Genomic DNA, 15,359 nt, shown 5'->3' on the forward strand with positions numbered 1-15,359 from the left:
ATGGCTCAAAAAAAAAAAAAAAAGGTAATGCACTGTCTATTTCTAAATTAAAAGCTGCTTATGTCACAGGGAATAAGGTCAGATTTAAGGGAAGATGCTGGCATCTGGGAGAGTCAATGTACCAGAGCAGGGTGACAGTGAGGCTGGTAATAGAAACCCAAGAGTGGAAGAGGCAGAAGGGAAGTGGTGAAGCTTGTTAGGAACCCTTGGCAATGGCGTGATGGTTCCTCTTTCCAGGTACTGGTAATGCTGCTGTCACTCAGCCCAGCTGCCACCCTACTGGGTCTTGTCTAAATGGAGACCTAGTGGGTCTTGTCCAACATCATGCCTCCTTCGTGGTGCAGTCTGCCCCCAGTTATGGCTCACTGACGAGATCTAAAGGCCTGGCCCTCAAGTGTATCTGACATGGGTCCTCCTACTGTCAGTTCTCCCGTATGGTGAGCTGAGGTATCTGGCATCAGAGCCCAACACCTCCCTTCACACTGTCTTGTGTATGCTTCTTCTTGTGCATGTTGGCACCAAGAACTTTCTGTGATCAGGACTTGTGTGCTAGTTTCATCTCAACCCACATCAGTCTTCCTCCCGCAGACCTCACACCCAAGTGGGAGAGCCAGATTGAGGCAAGTAAGAAAATCAGCAAATGCTTTCTGAAGATGAGCACAGTCAGTCTTCCATTCCCACATGTTCTGCATCTGTGGATTCAGTCAACCACGGTCAAGAATATTTGGGGAGAAATTCATGAATGTATTGACATGTATAGAGTTCTTTCTTGTGGTGACTCCCTAAACACTATAGTAAAACAAGTATTTACAGAGCATTTACACTATATTAGGTATTATAAGTAATCTAGAAATGATGTAAAGTGTATGAGAGGATATGTGGGTGGTATGCAAATAGTGCTGTTTTACATAAGGGACTTGAGTGTCCTTGAATTTTAGTATCTGAGAGTGGAGTCTTGGAACCAGTCCTCAGGGATGCTGACAGATGTCTATAATAGAAGGAACATAGAGTAGGGTAAATTGATAAATACTGACAGAACTGGGATAGGGCGGTCAGGGAAGGCCTCTCTGAGAAAATGACCTTGGGACTGAAAGCTAAGTGACAGAAAGCACTAAAGAAGGCAAAGGTCAAGGGTAGCAGGTCTTTGCAAAAGAGAGAGAAAGTGACCCTGCTGGAGAGGAGGGATCTGGCATGAGTATAGTCGCAGATAAAGTTGGGTTGGAGCCTTTCCACAAAGAATCCTGCAGGCTGTGATAAGGAATTTGGATTTTATTCTAAGTGAGCTGGAGGACAGTAAGTACCAACAGACCTGATCTAATTTAGATTTTAAAAAGATTACTCTTGCTGCTGGAGAAAAGTAAGAGAAGCAGATTTCTGCCCTAATCTTGGCCCGTTTCTCTAAACACAAGCTGTAGCTCATTAGTAAGTAGTGAAATAAGTCAAAGTTTACTAGTACTTTTAAGTGAAACATCCTGGACTAGAATAGGATAGAATTAAATGAAATAGAATAAAAGATTGAGTGAATGGGATTCTGTAAGAATAAATGCTGTTTCATGACGCTTAAGGTAATTAGAAATATGTTTGTATATGTGTACAGGTTCCAAGAAAAAAAGCAAACATCTTACTGTAGATGTCGGTCACAAAAGCCTGAAAGCCACTGGCCTCATTGACTGGGAAGTGCAGTAGCGTTCACAGGCTGGCTGAATGGCCAAAGCTGGAAAAAGATGACTCACAGAGCAATCAGTGAGCCCGATACCCTGCAATAGTCAGAGGGTCGAAGACACCCTTGAGAAGTTACAGCCACGGAACAGGCTAGTTTTAGGAAGACCAGTGTGAATACAAGAGTGAGACTAGTGGTCAGGAGAATAGAGGAAAGCTGGAGTGAGTAGGTGCCTTAGGTAGTTTGGGTTTGGAAGCAGACTCGATTTCAGCAAAGGCAAAATGCTCTGTTCTGTTTTTAAAAGACCTCACCACAAGATGGCAGGCATGCGCGTGCTTGGAAGGAAAGACCCGCCAGTAGCCTCTCAAGCTCTCCAGCCAGGGGCAGCCCCTTTCCTGTGGCAAGTTCCAGGGCTCTCCAGAAAACGGAGATGCGAGAATACTGGAGTCCAAGGCTTAAAGACGTGGAAGCGTGATGATGGTAATGTTCAGGCTGAGCTTGAGAACTCACAGGCATTTCAGAGGGTGCAGGGATAATTTCATCTATGTCTTCCATAGGGCTGCATAGCCACAGCACTTAGGCCAGAAAATCCCCTGGACACATTAGTCGAGGAAAACTTGGGTCCTGTGTATCCTCTCTCGTTATGGGCTAAATGATGTTTCCTAAAATGCTGAAGTCCTAACTCCCGGTACCTCAGAATGTGATTTTATTTTGAAATAGTGTCAGCACAGACGTAATTAGGTGCATTAAAATAAGCTTATGCCAGGCATGTGGTGCATGCTTGCAATCCCAGCATCCTGGGAGGCTAAGGCAGGAGAACTGGCAGCATAGCGGTTTAGTGAGATCCTGTTCAAAATTAAAAATAAAAAGGACTGTAGCCCAGTGTGAAGGCCTTGGATTTAACCCCCAGTCCTGCCCCCACAAAAGAGGAAGAAATATTAATACTAATACTAATCATAATACTGGAGTAGTGTAGGCTCCAGTCCGATTCCTGGTGTCCCTCTAAGAGAAGCACGTACACGTGCACGCACGCGCACACACATACACGCACGCACACACACACACACACACACACACACACACGATGACAGCCATGTGATGATGCAGGCAGAGGTTGGAATGATTTTCTACAAGCTAAATTATACCCAGAAGTCATACAACTAGAAAAGGCAAAGGATATTACCCTACAAGTTTCAGGGGGGAACATGGCTGCGAGAGAAATTCAAGCATGGCTGAGCCAAGTGCGCCGCACACACCTCCCAGCATGCTAGGATACTCAGGAGTTTGAGCATGCGCACTCTGGTGCGTTGAGACTGGTTTAGAGCTGGCTGAAGGAGGTCCCGTTCCTCCTATTCGCTGCCTCCACTGCTCACCCCAAAGACCACCTTACATAGAAATGTGAGAGCATGCATGTAAAGGTACAAGATCCCAGTAATGAATGTAACTGTACTGTCTACCTAGAATGTACCAATAAACTCAATTTAAAATTAAAAAAAAAGAAATGTGAGAGCACGAATCAATCATGTTATTCCCAGCATGCAGTGCCCCTCCCCTTGCTCCTTGATTATATAAGCGATTGCTCTTCCTATTAAAAATGGAAGTGTTCCAGAAACCTCCCCGGAGTCTGCCTGGTGATTCCGCGCTTCACCCTCTGGATCTGAGCTTCAGAACCAGAGTAACTGTAGGACAACAACACATGGCCCTGCGAACAACTTGATTTTGGACTTCTAGCTTTTACAACTGTGAGACAACAAAACTTCTATTTTAAGTTACCCAGTTTGTGGTTCTTACAGTAGCCCCAGGCGCCGAATATTTTTTCTCAAGGCTCACAATTTCCTTAAATCATCCCAAAGGTCTAAGAAGACCATGATTTGAGATACTTAGACCTAGAATATTACTTCGAACAGATTAACCTAAGAAAAATACACTCTACCTTTTAAATTTGGACACTTTCATGATATTCTACATTAAGATATCAAAGCAGAAAGAAGGGAACGGCACACTCAGATCATGTTTCAGAGGAAACCCTGTAAACCTAGTTGTTTTGATTCACAGCATCAGATGAAGCTTTGGTATCATTTAAGACTCACTTGGCTGTAACGATTTCCTGCCTTCTCCCCCCTCACCTGCCAGCAAGTTCACCTGCTTCATTTGTCCAGGCAAGAAGAACTGCTGAGACCTCTCGAGGGGTGCTGTTTGGGATCACTTCACAACCTTCCTCTGCGTGGCAGGAAGGACAGAGACCTTTGCTGTTTCGTAGAGTGTGCCCACGTGAATGACTACGGAGGAGCCATCATCTGTAGAGTCCAGCAGAATAAAATTAAATCAGAGCGGAGAGTGTCTCAACAAGCCTGAGAGAATTGAACAGTCTTTTAAATAAGATGTTTCTGGCTCATCCCTTGCCTGTTTAATAGAGCATTACTATCAATTACCTCTGCTTTGCAGTAAAACAAGGAGTAACAGCAGTGCTAAGAACAGAGCGTTCCCACGAGAGGAAGAAGGTGTTGCTGAGGGTGTTGCCGAGCAGGGGAGTTGACTGTGGTGGCTGCCTCACCAAACAGATCCATTTCTTCACACGGAATTGATATGGAGCTTATACGATATCAGCTTATATGATGTTTCTTTGTTTCTCCTTTTAGAGGTTACCACAGAAATAAAGGCAACATTCACAAAACGAATGTCATTGCGGACGGGTAAAGTTTCATTTTTAGAGTCAGAGACACCGACAGGAAGGTTTACTGAAAGCAACGGTGGATGTGGCTTCAGACAGTGGCTAGCATATAGTTCAGAGTCACGGCAGTACCTGAGGTCAGTCACCGAACTCACTGTGACACTGCGCTCATTGCTCACTCTGTAAGATGACACTTTTTCTAAGAAAGAATTGCAGGTAAAGCTAATCCCTCTGCAAGACAGCAGAGATCCCTACAGTGCTGTAATTAGGCAGCCTGCCAGCAGTTTAGGACAAAGCCAGGGTTTAGCTTTGGATTTATGCAACACAGATTACTTAAGGAAGTTTGAAAATACTGAGGGATTTTAATATTTCTCTACTGACTTTGTACTTACATCTGTACTTACAGGAGAGAAATGAATTCTAGCTGGAAATCATTATCCTATATTCCTAAGTTCCATACCTTGAGAAATTCTTAACTGGGCTCACTGGCACAGGAATATGGATGGCCAAACATCCCACCAGCAGACAGAACGTCAGGGATCCTTCAGCTAACCCCAATTTCCAGCTTCTAGGAGCCTCCCAATAGTTGCAGGTAGATATAAAGCACTGACCAGGTCTCCTGATCCCCAAGTTGGTATTCTCCACACTGAACCCCACACTCAACCCTCCTGTGACTCAATTCCTGCTTAACTGTCTGCAGGTTGCTAGACTTTGGGAAAATCATTTAACCCTCTAGCCATAAAATCAAGACAAAAACCTTTTCTTTTTTCCTGCCTCACAGAAGGGTTGATAAAGCTCCTCTCTGCAGGCCATTTCCCTTCTGTGGGTGGGACTTCCCTCTGAGAGTGGGCCTTCTCTGTAGGTGGGACTTCCTTCTGACGGTAGATCCTCCCCTCTGTGGGAGAGATGTTTCCTCGGCAAGACTTCCCTCTGCAGATAATAAATGACAAGGTAGCTGGCCAAGGGGAAGGGGAGGATGGCTTATTATCTACTCGTTCTCCCGCATGGCCCCAGCGACCTGCATTCCCAGCACCTATCCACTTGTATCAGCCTACAGCATTTCTGCCCTTTCCCTCTAGTGTGCTCCCCTCCATCTTTCTGCAGACCTTTGCACTCACTCAGCTCCTCATGCTGCAGGGCCTTTGCACATGCTCTTCCTTCTGTCAGAAAGACTGCCACCCTCTTATGAAGTAGCTAACCCTTTTCAAGGTCAAGTATCATTCCCTCAAAAGCCTTTCTGGGTCCATCCACTTCTTTAAAACATATTACATGGCCCAGTGTACACTCCCTTCCCCATAGATATAGTCCCCACTGACACTTAGTATGCATGTGCTCTCCCATTCAGCCAGGCTGTCTCGCTTTGACATTACTCTTGCCAAGCAGAGTTCATGGCACTCAAGTAAATGCTGAACTGAATGAATGAATTTAGACAATAAATAAATGTTGAATGAATGAATGTGCCATGTATATTGCCTCTTTTCTCTTCAGTTCTCTCTGCAAACTCTTGTTTCTGATTTTATTTTTAATGAGATATATATATATATTTTCTACCATGTAAGAAGATGCTCTCCATGATATTTCTTCACATTTCCCCTCTTTGCTACTTGTGAGTGACATCACTCAGGAGCTGCTTACTAAAGTTTTGATTTGCCATTTAATTCATTCTTGAAGGCTACAGTTAGCCAACTCTAAAATGATTGCCTTGTTTTCTTCTTACCAAGCCTTTAGTTTACATATGAATTACACATTCCCACCTGAAGTCTTGAATGCTTTTTGACCTTACTTTGGGCTGCAGTCTTAAGGTCATGGGAATGAGAGATCTGTTTTGCATGCAGTTTTCAGCTAAAGAAAACCAACTTTGGAGGCAAATCTTGCAGGTCACGTGGTCAAACACAATGAATAACCCGCTTTGTTTAATGACTGGCAGGTCCGTGAGACTCACTACTGTGATTAACTAGTTCAGTCACCCAGCGGATGAGCAGCACCTTGTCAGAGGAGTCTTCACCTACCGTGAAGTTCTTCAGTCTCCCAGTTGGATATGCAATCCACAAATGGCAGCATTCTTCAAGAGCAAGATCCTGATGGATCCCTGAACTAGTACTTGGGAGGTATTTGGGTAACTTTTAGAAGTGGTCCTAAGCTAGATGTTTAAAGACCTAAATTTAGGTGAATTAGGTTGGAAAACAGGGCCTGAAGCTGCTTTTGGGTAGCACATGTCACATGCTGACATCAAAGAATGGGGAGACGGATGGAGACTATGGGGCGAAGGTTAAAGGTCCCCCATTCCTCACCTCTTGGCATCAGTTGGCATATGAGTGTTTGCATGTCTCTACTTACTACTTAAAACAAACTCCCGATTCTTTGTCTTCCCCAAATAACAGTCGCTTTTATTAATGGCACTGCTATTCTGTGCCCTCAGTTAAGCCAATCTGCTTAATTCACTTTGCCCTTCCTATGCCAGCACCAAAATAAAAGAAAGAGAAAGGTGCTTAATACATCTCAATCAAGAGACTATGTAATAATCGATAGTGGTTATTAAATTAAATATCTATGTGGATTCCTGGACTAATATATTGTAGTTCTGGTGCTAGTTCAGATTTAGCACTTTCAGAAATAACTGTGAAGATTTTGTTTTTGTTTCTATTACTTGTATTTCTATTAGGTTTAATTCTCTCTCTCCTCCTTCCCTTTCCTCTGCCTGTCTCCCTCTTGCTCTGGTTATTTTGACTCACCAAAACATGGTTGAAGAAAAATATAAAAAGACTCCTCTCCTCTCATAAATCAATTCGCTAAACTGATTTCTAAGCCAAATGTATTCATTTCCACAGTTTAAAAAAAAAAGCTGGGAAAAGGCGGGTGATAAGTTGTCAGGGCTCCAAAGTGAGAAAGTCGTCCCATTTAGCAGCGAGGAGCCAGTCCCCTGGGGCATTTGCTAACGTTTGAAAAATACATACAGATTTGCAGATTCATTTTCCAAGAGGCTCTCAAGGCTGAGGAACGGAGCCTGCGATTCAAAGAATGGCCACAGGTGGGGGCTAAGGGAGCAATCAGCCAAATCAGGGCCGAGATGGTTTTCCATGAAATGTTGAAATACACATTTTATTTTTCCGCTTATATGACACCGTATTAGACAATTGGGCCTACATAGTCTTATTAGATGCTGTCTGAAAAATGACACTTCATATACCAAAGGTCTGCATAAAGGAAAATAAACGCGAACCTTGGAAGTTGCGTATCTATCTGCCCTGACAGATGGAACACCTCCGGGGCAGAACTGCCTCCACCCCTGCGCTCCTGATGGATCTGTGGCACAGTGGGAACACGTCCACCCTCAGAGGGATTTGGCAGCTGCCGGTTGGATGAGGTCTTTGTCACCAGAGACCACTATGCTCTAGCCACCAAATTCTGACCTGGCCACACCCTTTTCATCTAAGGACTTTCTTGGATTCTTTCCTTTGGGCTGTATCTTTCTGGACTCCACAGGAGTCAGATATGGTTCCAGAGCTTGGGTTCTGGGGGCCCTGGGAGCCTAGAGGAGTGAAAAGAATATGAAATTGGCAGCCAGAAGACCTGGAGCTGAGTCTTATACTGTAGGCCTTAGCTGCTCGATGTGCACACAGCTCAAGGATCGAGTCCTGCCCACCTTTGGGTTTTGGTATGAAACTCACTCACAACCAAACACACAGGAAGAATAATGAATACTAGATTGTATCTTGCAACTGGCTGAATTTTAAGCACCCGAACTCCCAACTTGGCAGGGTGACTATCGCTAAAGTGAGAACACTGATTGAGAAAGAACAGGACGCTGGGACAGGGATGTGTGGGAAGACTTTGAAGGAACTGGCAACCTTGAATACCTGTGTTCTGCTGAGTGTACTCTGCCAGTAAAAGAGTTTGGCCCAACCCTACAGAATGCAACCTTCCCACCCCAAGTGATGTCCCCTTTCTTGTCTTTCTGAGGGGATTACCTTTTACCACCTGAGGCATCACCATGGGAAACATTGCTGATTCTCCTCAGGACTCCCCAACTCCACCCCTCTTTGCTTTTAGGCCTGTAACTAGACTCAAGAGCCATCAAGCCCCCAGAGGTGAGGTGCTCAGTGTGATCCATGAGGAGGTTGCAAAAGAACATTATTTCTCCAGCTTATACAGACAGAACCAGGTTATGTGCATGGCAGTGGCCGTACTGGTGGGAGGCACATAGGGTTGAATCAGGTGGAATTTGATGTGGGCCCGCACGCAGAGATTGTGCATTTAATGCTGCAGCTCAGGGAGCGATCAGGGTGCTAACAATGTGGCTGATTGTTTAGCTGAAGCATGAACTTAGAAAAGGCCCACTTTGAGTGGGTTGGAAACACCCAATCTTCCTCAGTTTGCTGCAGAAGAAGGGATTCAAATGCTGCAGGAGATTGGAAAGTGCAATATTGTGAAATGTAAATTTGGTCTTCCTCCTGGTTCTTGGCATAAAACTCCTAAAATCCTTGGAATCTCCAAAGTGATAGTGTCTTTCCATGCTAATGCGTTGACTGATGGCTGGCAATGGCAAGGAAGCTTCAGAATGAGGCTGATCACCAGAAAGAAGAAGGCAAGGTTAGAGGTTGGGACTCCTGATTCCACCCCATACTTCCTGGGAGAGGAAAGGTGCAGAAGGGAAGGTGATTACCAATGGCCCAGGATCTAATCAATCGTGCATATGGAATGAACTCTCCATATCCCCCCAAAGGCAGGATTCAGAGATCTTCTGGAGAGCTGATCACATGGGACTTTCTGGAGAGTGTCAGGCAGAAGCTCTGCCCCCTGTCTCCCATCCTCCCTTAGGCACTTCTTCGACTGTATGCTTTATAATAAGCTGGTAAATGTGTTCCCCTGAGTCCCATGAGCCACTCGAGAAAATATTATCAAACTTAAGGAGAGGATTGTGTGGATCTTGATTTATAGGCAGGGATTTGAAATATGCATAAAACAACCTGGGGCCTGCAATGGGCATCTGAATTGGAGTAAGAGGTCCTGGGGACTGAACCCTCACCCTGTGGGATCTGATGCTGCCTTGGGTAGTGTCAGGACTAAATTGAATGAGAGAATACCAGTAGGTTTCCACTGAGCCTGAATTGCTTTCTTGCGGGTGGGGAGAAAACCCCACACCTACTGGGGTCACAGAAGACTTTTATGTTGATCATGTTAATCGTGCTGTGAGATCAGAGGAAAATCAAAACTCTTTGTTTTTTCTGAGTCACAAAGAGTTAGTGTAGGTTTGTTATTTAAGCTCAACTCACCCCCCCACCCCGAAGGAGCCAGGAGACATACCTTTCACCAAAACTTTGAGGAGTAAATTTGAAGGTGGCCCCAGTATACTTGAAAAGCCCCATGATTGCTCTTCTCTGTAGACCAGACCTTAACCAGAACCACAGACACTCAACTGGGAAACCTAAATATAATGGAAGTAATTAGATTCTGGTGGTCAGAGCCAACTGGCAGCACTTAATACCCAAAGTGAGGGGAGTGTCGTTACCCTAATGGACAGGCACCAGAGGAGTCTGGCCCATTTACACTGTTGGCATTGGCTGGTGGGTATTGGTGACCTGAGAGGTGAGAGGGATTGGAAGCCTGCTAAATTCTTACTTGAGCTGTACAAGCAGCAAAATTCCAGGTCAGGTGAACAAAAGCCTAACTTGAAACATAAAATCATAGTCCGCCTCTCAATTGATTCCAACACTTGAACCAGTTACAGACCCAGAACTTTAGGTGGCTAAGTCCCTTAGAGAAAAGACCTAGTACACAATTAAAAATCTGTAGTATTATTTTTTTTCTTCCAGCCTTCTCCAAAGGAATCTATGGCCTTTTACCAGAGTAACTTTACAATGAGAAAAGAGAAATAATCAGAACTTTCAGGATATATTGGACAGTACTTCTGAACTGACATTGATTCTAGGAGACACAAAATATCACTGTGACTCCCTAGCCAGAGTATGGGGTTATGGAGGCCATATGATAAATGAAGTTTTACCTCAGGTCCATTCCACAGTGGGCCCTATGGGTCCCTGTTTAGATGTCAACTTGAATGGTTTGGGAGCCTTTCAGGATTAGCAAAGTATATCTGGGTGTGTCTGGGTGGTTCATGAGGTGCAACCTTAAGACTGCATATGACACCTTGCCTCTTCCTCTCTAGTGTTGTTCTCCTTCTCTGCTTCTTGGCCACCTAAACTGAGCATCTTTGCTCAGTGAGTATCTGCTGTGTCCTCCTACCATGATGGTTCTTCCTTGGATCCAGCTAACCGTGGAATAAATCCCCCCAAACCATGAGCCAAATTAAACCTCTCCTCTTATAAATTGTGGTTATCAGGTACCATGTCTCAGTGATGGGAAAGCTAATAGATCCCATAATCTCATTTTGTATTTGTGACCTTAGTTCAAGACTACATACAGAGTAGACATACTCAGCCGGTGGCAGAGTACTCACACTGGTTTTATTGGTAGAGGGAGGACAGTATGGTGGGAAAGGCCAAGTGCAAGTCATTAGAACTGCCTGTACCTAAGAAATAGTAAATGACAAGCTATACTACAATCTCGAAGGATTTGCAGAGAGTGGTGCCACCATCAAAGACTTGAAAGATACAGGTTTGGTAATTCCTACCATACCCCTATTCAGTTCTTACTGGCTTGTACAGAAGACACACGGAACTCCTAGAATAGCAGTGGGTCACCACAAGTTTAACTAATTGGTGACTCCAATTGCAGCTGCTGTACCAGATGTGGTTTTATCCTTTGGGCAAATTAACACAAACCACGGGAACCTAGTATACAGCTATTGACTTGGAAAATGCATTTCCCCTCATTCTTTGTCCATAAGGCCACCAGGAACAGTTTGCTTTCGACTGGCAAGGCCAGCGATAACTCGCAGTCTCACCTCAGGGAGGTATACACTCCAGACTCAGCATCCATTAGATCACTGGGGCCTTGATCACCTTCCCTTTCCACAAGATACTAGGCAGATCCATTACCTAGATGGATCTAGTGAAAAAGTAGTAGCAACTTTTTAGCCTAATTTGCATGTCAGAAGAAATAAATTCAACTAAAATTCAGGGGCCTTCTACTTCAGTGAAATCTCTAGGGGCCTAGTGTTGTGAAGCATGTTGAGTTATCCCTTACAGGGTAAAGGTTAAATCATTGCATCTTGTCCCACCTACAACCAAGAAAGATACACAGTGCCTATTGGATTTATTTGGGTTTTGGAGGTAACATGTTCTAAACTTGTTTATGCTACTTGGATGTGGCCCATTTAATGTATGACCCCCAAATCTCCTGGTTCTGAGTGGGTCCCAGAATAAAAGAAACCTCTGCAGTAGGCCCAGGCTTCTGTGTAGGGTGCTCTGGCACCTGAACTATAGGATTCAGCAGACCCAATGAATAGGTACACTGTTTGGAACCTCTGGGGATGCTCTATGAGCAAGTCATAGTGCAGTCATTTAGGACTTTGGAGCAAGACCTGCCATTATCCACAGATAACTTTACTTGTGAGAGGCAGCTCTTGGTCTGCTATTGGGCCTAACTAGAAGCTGAACACTTGAACATGGGCCACCAAGCAATCATGCAACCTAAGTTGCCCTTGATAAATGTAAGTGTTGCATTATGCACCAAGCCATAAAATTAAACATTTGCATCAATACTACATCATAAAATGGAAGTGTGCATGTGATCAGGCTCTAAAAGTACAAGTAAGGCCCAGAGGAAGAGAAGACTCTGGCCTGCTTTGCAGAAAGTTCTGCAGAATATGGAGACACTGCCCCAAATGAATAGCAGTAGCAGCAGCAGCACTTCTGCCCCACTCTAGGAGATCCCTGGACAGTTATGAAGGGAAATCATCCCAATGGGCAAAGTTTTGGGGCAGTTCACAGGGTTGTACACTTTGCTTTAAAGGAGATATTATTGGTTATAATTGCTTAGCCAGATGTGCATTCATAATTGATTTATGCGTATGTTAAGCAAACATCTGTGTTTATAAGATGTAATGACTTTATATTTAAGCATTGATTTTGCATCACAACATTTTCATTATGGCATATCAGAAGAATAGACTTCCTTTAAAGACTCCTCTTCTAAGGAAGGACTGCTGCATTTCAGTTAGAGTGGATAATGGTATCACATTAGCAGGAATTATGATCACATTTGGTCTTTATTTGGGAATGAAGAGGCCTTTTTTAATGTCTTTACAAGATGTGATAAAAAATAGGGTGCTTCCTAGGTCATCCAGCAGAAAGACAGGCTCTTAAAAACATCATAGTGAGTCCTCATCTGTTCTTCTTCAGACTGGGCACCATGCAACTTCTAGCTCTTCCTCAAAGTCAAAATTCCCATGAAAAGTAAACATTTTGCATTGGTTCAAGACATTAAGGCAGCTATAACAGCATAACTAAACATACTCATGGAAAGGACTTCCAGAACTCCTCAGAAAGTGGCAAAAATTATAGGATAGGTGTATTTGAAGTAAGGGTAGTATTTTGAGGGGGTCTAATAGTGATAAAACTTTTTTTTCTTTTTATTGAGTTTACTGGTACAATCTAGGTATACAATACAGTGACATTCATCACTGGGATTCTGTACCTTCACATAAAAGGTCTTGATTCTCATTTTTTCCCCTTGTCCCTGCCCTCCCCTCACACCCTCCTCCCCTCCCCATTTACAAACATTTTATTTCCATTTTTTCAGCTTCTCATATTTTTTTTCCTCTCCCTTATTACCTTTCCCCCACCCTTCCCACTTTCCCTACACCTTTAGCCCTTTACTTCCTATTTCACATTATTAATTATCTCATTAGGATCCTGTGCATTATTATAGATTTTCACACCAAAGAAACTATTTGGTATTTCAGGTAAAGAAATCTCTGTATGAATATTAAAAATAGGGAATCCTAAAATAAAACTAAAAAGGAAAGTAAAAGAGAAAAGGCAATGATGTAACATTAAAATAATCCTTAATTCTGGAGATGAAAATGGTCCCTGAACATATTTAAATTGCTTCTTGCTCTTATAGTCTTATCTTATTCTTTTTTTCATTATTTAGAGAATTTTTTTTTTATTAGTTTCTGTAATCAAACCCACGTAGATATGACCTTACATATTTAGTATGATGTGTTACCCTGTACACATGGAAAAAAAATAAAAATAAAAAAATAAACATTTCTAGACCAATATGGCTGTCCATTTCTGTACAAGGCCCACTCAACACAGTAAATTGGGATGACTTTTTCCAAAGTTGGCAGCACCGTTAAAGTTTCCCAAAATTCAATTTATATACATATATGTATATATATTTATATTTATATAAAAAGACTAATAATAGCAGTATGTTATGCATTGATAGCAGCAGCAGCTTTTCCAGGTTCTGCAGTCATCTGAACAAAATTATAGACATTCAGCACATTACATTAAAAAACAAAAAAACAAAAAAAACAAAGAAAAGAATAATATCCAGAAAACAGCAAAGTTCTGTTGCTGTTGTGGTACCTGGCACCATTTTTTTTATTAGCATCTTAATCATCATCTGTAAAGAGAACATTCTAGAGTAATATCATTAAATGTAGCTCTGATAAAGCAAAGTCCCTACTATGTATCATAAAGCAAGTATAAGATATTTTACATTCATAGAGGTATGATACAGTACCATCCTACATCAATAACACTAGAATCAGTTTTGGTTTGAAATTTACTTTGTGTGTAAATAAGATTGCTACCCCTGTTTTTTTCTGGGCTCCTGTCACACGGAGAATTGTTTTCCATCCTTTCACTTTCAGTCTATGGGCTTCTTTTTGCACTAGGTGTGTTTCTTGTATACAACATATTGTTGGATTTTGCTTCTTATTCCATTTTGCCAGTCTATTTCTCTTGATTGGTGAGTTGTGGCCATTGACTTTGATGGTTATAACTGATATGTACTGACTTATTATTGGCATGTTATTGGCCTTTTGTTGACTCTTTTTACTTTTTCACCTTTTCCTTTTAGTTTCTTGCCTTGCCTATTTGATTTGCTCTGTTGGGCCTCATGGTGTTGTTGCCTTCATTGTCTTTTTCTAGGATCTTGTTTAGAATTGCTTGTAGTGCTGGATTGGTATTCATGTAGTTTCTCAGGTGTTCTTTGTCGTGGAAGTGTCTTATTTCCCCATCTATTCTGAAAGAGAGTTTTGCAGGATACATCAGTCTAGGTTGAAGGTTGTTATCTTTTAGTACTTGAAATATCTCATTCCAGGTTCTCCTTGCCCCAAGGGTTTGTGTTGAAAAGTCTGCTTTGATTCTGATGGGCTTTTCTTTATATGTGATTTGTTTCTTTTCTCTTACTGCTTGTAGTATTTTGTTCTTCTGTTGGGTTTCTGGGATCTTGATTATTATATGTCTAGGTGTAGATTTTTTTTTTTTTATTGTAGCTAGTTGGGGTCCTATATGCCTCAGTTATCTGAATGTCAAATTCTTCCCCTCTGTTTGGGAAGTCTTCTGTCATTAATTCTGCGAAAAGCTTTTTAAAGTCATTTGTATTTTCTCCTGCTACTTCACGTATTCCTATCAGTCTTATGCTATTCTTCTTTGCATCATCTAGGAGTTGTTGGATCAATTTCTCATGATCCCTTACTGTTTTTAAGAGACCTCTCTTTTCATGGTCACTGACTGCAATCTTATCTTCTATATCTGAGAGTCTATCTTCGCATTCTTTTATTCTTTTGCATACACTTTCAATGGAGTGTTTAATCTCCTGGATATCTGTTTGAATCTGTTTTATGGATTCCATTGCTTTCCTATGTTGGGCATTTATTTTTTCCGTTTCTTTCTTATGCTGGTCCTTCATGGCTTCTATCATGGTCCTGAGCTCATCTATTTTTTTGTCAGTTTCTGCTCTAGAGTCTTGAATCGTGACTTCCATTTTGCTCACTATCTCTATGGTTATCTGGGAAATTATTTCTGTTTTGAATTTTTCTAGAGCCTGATTGATCTGTTTTGTTACTTCCTGTGCTTTGAGTTCAGGGTGTCCTGGTGGTTCACTATC

Source organism: Fukomys damarensis, unplaced genomic scaffold (assembly GCF_012274545.1).
Source record: "Fukomys damarensis isolate Sample0158 unplaced genomic scaffold, DMR_v1.0_HiC HiC_scaffold_14, whole genome shotgun sequence".
NCBI classification, from domain to species: domain Eukaryota; kingdom Metazoa; phylum Chordata; class Mammalia; order Rodentia; family Bathyergidae; genus Fukomys; species Fukomys damarensis.